A 6,265-nucleotide genomic window follows, 5' to 3' on the forward strand; every position below is an offset into this window, starting at 1 on the left:
CTAACGATAGCTCAAAAATCCCAGGCAAATGTGTACATTTGTGTACTTGCGCTGTCCACGAGGAATGTGTTATAGCTGCTGAATATGCTGTGTAGAGTTGATCTGTACACCAGTGTATACCTTTGAACAGATCTAACATGTTCCTTGTGGTCTGCACCAGTACAGCAAGTCAAAAGCACGAATGATCCACATGCACAGGACTAATTCCATGCAGTTGGGGAATATTTGATCATATGCAACCATTTGTGTGGTCCACATGCGGTAGGTCCAACAGGTCCCAGATCTCTCACATATGCTCTTAATCTGAAGTTTCCTGGATGTGCTGTACATCAGCATGTAGGCAAGACAGAAGGCTGGAATCCCTGCTTCAGATATTTTTTTTTAAAAAGGTGAAGGTACAGTAAATTATATTTTTCTGAACTGAAGTTGCCAGCAAAAGGCACATTGAGCCTGTATGGCTCCAGGGACCCCCCACACGTCAAGGAAGCTGCTCTGTATAAGTTTGCCATATGGTCCTAGACGGTGCATTGCTGGATGGAGCTTTCAGCATAAACATTAGTTATGAGTTTGATTGTATCAGAAAAACTGAAAAGAGCGAGAATTTCCCTATAATAACGTTATCCTTTGGGACATGTCCTTGGGATTTTTCACCCTGTGGAGGCACAGAGAGACACTGGTGATTATGAGCCTCCTTCTTCCACACAGTAGTGTATTAAATGGCTTCTGGCAAGTGAACAGGTTTTAACTGATTTTTCTTCTTAGGATATCATGGTTTGATATTCCAGTCTTTGCTTTATTCGAGACTTTGATAGACTGAGTTGCTCTGATAACTGCTCTTTCACCTTTCCCTGATAATAAGTGTGATAATACTGATGCATGCAGGGGGGTGTCTATCTTTATGAAAGCATGAGACCATAAATGAGGTGAGCAGGCATATTCCCAGAATACAGAGTTAGAATCACAGTAATATTGTGGTATTGATTGATTGCTCATCATTAGCTGGGAGAGGACAGTGTATGCTTCTGAGAATATTCATATGCATGACAATCCCTGGTGCGGGGTCCCTTGCAGTCAGTCATGTGCGCTCACTGAACTCTGCTGTGCTGATGTATTATGGACCCTATAGACCAAACCTAGTCCTGCTTAGTGATTCAGTTCTGGTTCTGGTATCACCACTAATTGATCAAGCATTTCTGCAGGCTCAGCTTGTTACCCCTACTGTTGCCAGTTCAACCCAGCCACGTCCATTCCACAAATGCTACATGCTGGGCTCAGAAATGCCAGAGGACAGGGTGCTTGTGCTTATGGCTTGGGATAAAGCTTTTAAGAGTCTAGGACACAGCTTTCTACTGGATTGTTCTTGAACCTGGAAAGTTTCCCAAACTAGAATCTACTGTGAGTCATACAGAATGATCCAACTGCTCTTGGTTACTTGAATTCCTTTCTTGGACACAGTCACAGTCAACACACAGAGGACAGACAATTACATCCAACACAACAAAATATGGAATGACAGGTAAGGCACATAATAGTGAACGTAAATGATGATTGCCTAAGGTAGATATTGCTTTCCCACAGAAGCAGAAAATTTCATCATTCACATTCTTCTCTCTCTTGGACCTACAATTGTTGTTAAGAACAAATTAAGAACTAAGAAGACATTAGTAGGTACTGAAAGAACAGTCTCCGTTGCTTGCTAGCCCAAACATCCAGGAGGTAAAAAGGTAAAAGAAGTTACTATAAATCCATTTTGACAGTGAGATCTCAGTTTACACTCAGTTAACTGGCCTATTTTGCAGGATTAAACCTGGCGGCATAAGTACCTTGAAATAAATCTCTTAGCTACGATTAGAGATGAAAGAGAGATTAGCATGGGCAGGAGAGTTGGAGGGTTTTTCTCCGTCTCCATTGGTGTGGCAGTGTAAGGGCAGAAGAGCTACACAGACATCAGGAAATCAGTACCTGTCTTCCTCAGGATGCCTCATCCAGGTATTCTCTGCCCTGTACTCAGCAAGTTACAAGTTTTAAGATCCTGTTCAGTCCTCTGAAAGAGGTTAGTGGTTTCTTTTACAAGTCACAGATAGGAATGCATGTTTAGCTAAAATGGCAGATTGTAGTGAAATTGGTAAAATAAGATGTGGTTTGTTTAGACAAAATTGCAAGGAAAATTTCTTTTGACAATTTGCATCTAATAAGTGTTATAAACAAATAAATATCTGTGTTATGTCTTGTTCTATGTAGTTAGGGGAACTGGATAGCAAAGAACAGGGAGGTGGCATCTTGGAAGCAAAAAGCTACAGTATGCTGATAGAAGCTGTGTTTGAACTGAGTTAGACAAGGAAAGCTTGAAAACGGTATCAATAATATGGGAGAGATTTCCACATTTAATTGGCTTCTTTTGTTGAAAGAAATATTTCTACCTGTATAGAATAAAGTCCAGCTTGCTCCCCCATAGCTGAGGAAAAAACATCTGTGTTTATATGAATCATAACTCTGGAGTGGCACATCTGCAATGGTGAGGATGTGTGTCTAAGAGCTTTGATAGAGGTGTTAGTTCCACTGAAGTACTAGGAGCATTTGTGGTTTTATAGTAGGTCACTGCCAAATATAACTTGGAGAAGAACAGAGACATATTGCGGAGCAAGACAATGACACTTTTAGCTCCTAATTGCACTTCAGTTCTTTCAGCTGGAAGAACTGTCTTCATGGTGCTCAAAAAATGCTACTATACAGCAGTATGTGTGTTGCAACACAACTTATCCTTACAAATACTTAAGATATTTCATTGAACAGTTAGGGAAATGGTGTATTTACAAAATGCATTTTGATAGGAAGAGAGTCTTCTCATTATCTAAAATAAATCCAGTAAAGTTTTAGCATAGGAAAAAAATCTCAAGAGAAGTACCCATGTAGAAGCTGGGAACACAGGAACCAAATATGTAAGTTTTTCTTCTGTCCCAGACTCAATACACTCAAAGTTTCACAAGAAGCACAGTTGTCCCAAAGATCCTTTGAGCAATCCCAGGTGTATCAGTGATAGCCAGGGTCAGTCAACGAGTGGTTACTGGGCAACAGCAACCACTCATTTCCCACCTTTCCTCTGGCAGTATGGCTCATATGAAATAGCAGATCTTCTACTGCTGGAGGACTGTGGCATGGGTACCTCTGTTAGATAAATGTGAATATTCAGTGAAATCTAGTCTTCTTACAATACTAACATTGCACTGAAGAAGCTGGAAATACCATATGAGAATTACTGGAGGCTAGGATTTACTAGGAGAGTTGCTCTTGCACAGAGATTTTTCATTTTATTAACTTTAGTCATGCGAAAATGGGGGAAGGAGCTATATCAGAATAGCTACACGAGATTGAATGTATCCCTGCTTATAGAATTAATCTTCAAATTTCTTCATGGCTAGAATATGACAGAAAGTCTCAAATTTACATCTTGCAAAATCAACAATGCCTTTTGAGTGGGTGAATTTTAAGTAAAGGTACAACTGTTCACAACTTTTCCTCAAATGTTAAAGCAAAATATGTTTGTCAATTAGGATGTTCTCAGTGACACCATAACTATACGTGTGCCTAACAATTTAGAGGCATTTTGCATCTACATACATGTATTTCATAGAAACTAACAGTGAGTGATGCATTCATATACGCTGGCCATTGAACATTAAGTGCCTATCAGCAGCTAGGAAGTTTCACAAGAGATTCTCTGTGTTGTGAGCTCTGAGACTGAGTATCGGGGACAGATAAACCTATTTGCAGCAGCCATCTACAGCTATTTAAGTTCAAGTCATGAACTGCTTAACTGGTGAAGCAATCAAAGATACTGTCTCCGGGTTAGCAGACAGGCTGTCAGCTGAATTTGCATGGAGGCTTAATTCTGTGCCAGCAGACCATGATCCTTCTAAATGAGGTCTGAAGGATACCATAGAGGCATGGTATGAAGAAAGTACTGTCATTTTATAAATGACTCTTCTCTGGACTTGTTTGTACAAATCAGTATTTCATCATGATAATCAATATGATTATCCAATATGATCATAATCAATATTCAACCATAACTGATAATCAGCCTTAACAATATTAAAATTAGGACCCTCTCTTTAAAGTCAGAGCTACTAACCTTAATACCATTGTAAATAAGGCTAGTAAGAAAAATACTGTGCATTTTGCACACTCTGATGTTTATTGTACAAAAGATACAGAGAGGTGAATAGTTTTGAGGGGAATTAGTTTCCTCTGTAAATGCAGGAGAAAATAAATGCAACATGAATGAATTAGATCTTACAGGCATTAAAATATTTTCATATTCAAATGCATGAAGATATCTAACCATATCCTAATATGAATGGAACAACCAGTTCTTTGCCTGTACAAACAATTGATTCCTTCCCACATATACAGATGAAGACACTGGGATACCATTACCTTTTGAAACTGCACTTTACAACAATCTGCCTACCCAACATTAAGCTTCATTGCAGCTGTGGCTCCTTTAGTGGGTAGGCGTAGCCCCACTCCTGTACAGCTTGTCTGCAGGTTGTTCTCATGCTGTTTTAGCTGATACCACTTTTATTCAGATGAAGCAGTAGAGTCTACTAGCTTAAACAAATATACAAGAATAATGGTGCTTATACTTCTCTCTTTCCCCACATTTACAGGATTATGTTACTGTTTATAAATGTCACTGTATTAGTGGAATTAGATGACTCCATATAAATACATAGTTGTATAGTATAAAATCACTCTAATGAGTATTACTGAATTATTACAAGACCATGCTGAGAGCAGGTTTTCTGGGGAGGAAAGAAAGAACTCCATATATCATTCACATGTTGAGGAAAGGCAATCACAAAGCATCAGAAGCACTGAAGAAGGGTAAAAGTTCATGGTTTGATCCTGAGGTACTGCAGCGTAGTTCTACATCCACATCACATAAACCAAAACCACATTGTCTCCAGCTCTAACACGTTTTAGATCTTGGATGTTATTAGCTGCTTTCTGCCTGTGATTGTGATGTAACTGGAGATGTGCAAAGGAGAAGTTGTTAGTAGTGTTGCCGAGAAGCAAGGTTAAAAGTGCTAGCAAAGATGGTCTCTTTTCTTAGATCCACTAATAGCTGGGGAAAAGACAGACCCTGAAACACAGAGGTCCTCCTTCAGCTGTGAAACTCTATGATACCAAATTCAAAACTTGTCAGGCAGGAAGTCTCTCTGAGTATATTTTATGCCCAATGTTGTGATATTTGGAGAGAAAAATACAAGGGTCCGTAGATCACACAGGAAAGTTATTAAAAGGCTATTAATACACCAGAGGAGATGTATCAAAAACAAACTAACAAAATATGCAAAATATAACTTACTAAGCACATTAGTAGTTTCCTGTCATTTCTAAAATGGTTCCCTGTCAGAAAAGTATTGTGGTGTCCCTTGGGCAATCAGGAAGGGCAAGCAGGTAGGGAAAATAGAGCATTTTAAACTTCTCCTTTTTTTCTTAAGGTGTTAAGATGTTCTGGTTTTTTTTGTTTGTTTGTTTGGTTTGGTTTTTTTTGTAGGGCAATATGTTACTTCACATAGAAATGGTAGCGCTTTTATGCCACATCAAGTGGAAAAATGCAGTGGAAGATTGTTTGTTCACAGTAATATACTCAGGTCATAGCACTTAAAGGTTAATAAAGTTTTTATAATATTTTCTGGAAAACCAACACAGTCACTGATCGTTTAACTATTTGTTGAACATTTTGTGTTTATGGATAACAACGGTCAGTTCCCCCTGCAGTTTTTGCCAGAGTAATCATGTCTCAGTAGTATAAGTATAGGAATAAAACTGCTTTTTGCTAGCAAAATCATGATTTAGTGCACATAATCAAATTACTAAAAATATCCACGGGATACTGGGTTTCTAGTACTATTTTCATGGGGTTTTTTCCATATGGAAAAAAGGCTTATGTGATTATGCTGTATATATCTGCTTCTTTGTCCTGCTTGTTCAACTTTTGAATGCAAATCTGATCATGACACAGTAATCTAAGAACTATAAATTCCTAGAATCATCAAGAAAATACAGGCAACAAGTGGAAGGGAAAGGTGCCTTGAGGCTTTTGGAGGGAAAAACAACCGGTCAGCTTGCTTCTAGACATCAGAAAATCTGTACAGACAATTGCTCTTGACAAAAATCCATAGGAATAGAGTTTATTGGTTCTACAATTCACTTGCTTTTAATTGCTCTAGCCAGTCCTTAGAGGTGGGGGGGGGGG

At 38.7% G+C, this 6,265-nt stretch overlaps 1 protein-coding gene across 1 annotated transcript in view; it reads left to right on the plus strand.

Moving 5' to 3' along the window:
- Positions 1-1,846: 1,846 nt before the first annotated feature.
- LOC104461086 (photoreceptor outer segment membrane glycoprotein 2) overlaps positions 1,847-6,265 on the plus strand; it is an 11,182-nt gene continuing 6,763 nt past the window's right edge. Inside the window, exon 1 of the mRNA XM_010072541.1 lies at positions 1,847-2,053. The gene's annotated coding sequence lies outside the window, so the exon portion shown is untranslated. The remainder of the gene's footprint in view (positions 2,054-6,265) is intronic.

The sequence above is a fragment of the Pterocles gutturalis genome, unplaced genomic scaffold (genome assembly GCF_000699245.1).
Source record: "Pterocles gutturalis isolate BGI_N339 unplaced genomic scaffold, ASM69924v1 scaffold15102, whole genome shotgun sequence".
Lineage (NCBI taxonomy): Eukaryota > Metazoa > Chordata > Aves > Pterocliformes > Pteroclidae > Pterocles > Pterocles gutturalis.